Source organism: Citrus clementina, unplaced genomic scaffold, assembly GCF_000493195.1.
Source record: "Citrus clementina cultivar Clemenules unplaced genomic scaffold, Citrus_clementina_v1.0 scaffold_8, whole genome shotgun sequence".
Taxonomy (NCBI): Eukaryota; Viridiplantae; Streptophyta; class Magnoliopsida; order Sapindales; family Rutaceae; genus Citrus; species Citrus x clementina.
This window is the reverse complement of record NW_006262022.1, coordinates 2,419,999-2,420,618: the sequence shown is the minus strand read 5'-3', so window position 1 is coordinate 2,420,618 and position 620 is coordinate 2,419,999.

Sequence of the window (620 nt, the reverse complement as noted above, 5' to 3'; positions counted from 1 at the left end):
CCATGGACTCTATTCTATTTTGCCCCAACCCGTAACACAATCGACAAGGAGCTCATGATGTTCTGTTTCACATTTAATATTTTTTAATCAATAATAAAATATTTGTAAACTTGATAAATTATGAAACAGAAGCTCAAATTTTTATAACATAATTTACAAATAAATATATTATGATATCATTCTCGTATCATTAAACAACACAAGGATAAGTGATTCTTGCCGTTTTTGGTATCGGCACAGGCGCACAGCGAATCTGTTTTCCGGATTCGGTGCCTCTAGATTTGGAATCACGCTCTATGTAAAACGCGCTGTTTTCATTTACTGATAGATTTTGCTCTATCCGGTGATGAATTTTGGTTTCAGATTCTATTCAACCTTTTCAAAATCAAAATGACTTTCATTCTAATTCAGTAATTCTTTTTCAACATCAACTCTGCATTTTGGAAAATGCACACAACGAACCTCGTTTAGATGATGGAAATACGAAATGGTAAAAACGATAAATATCTTTTTAAAACCTTTTATTTTATCCTCGTAGGGTCATTAGCCTTAGCCTATTACTTTGAATCTATCTTACTTTATTTCTGGCTTACGTCGGGCGCCTTTTTTTTTTTTTTTAA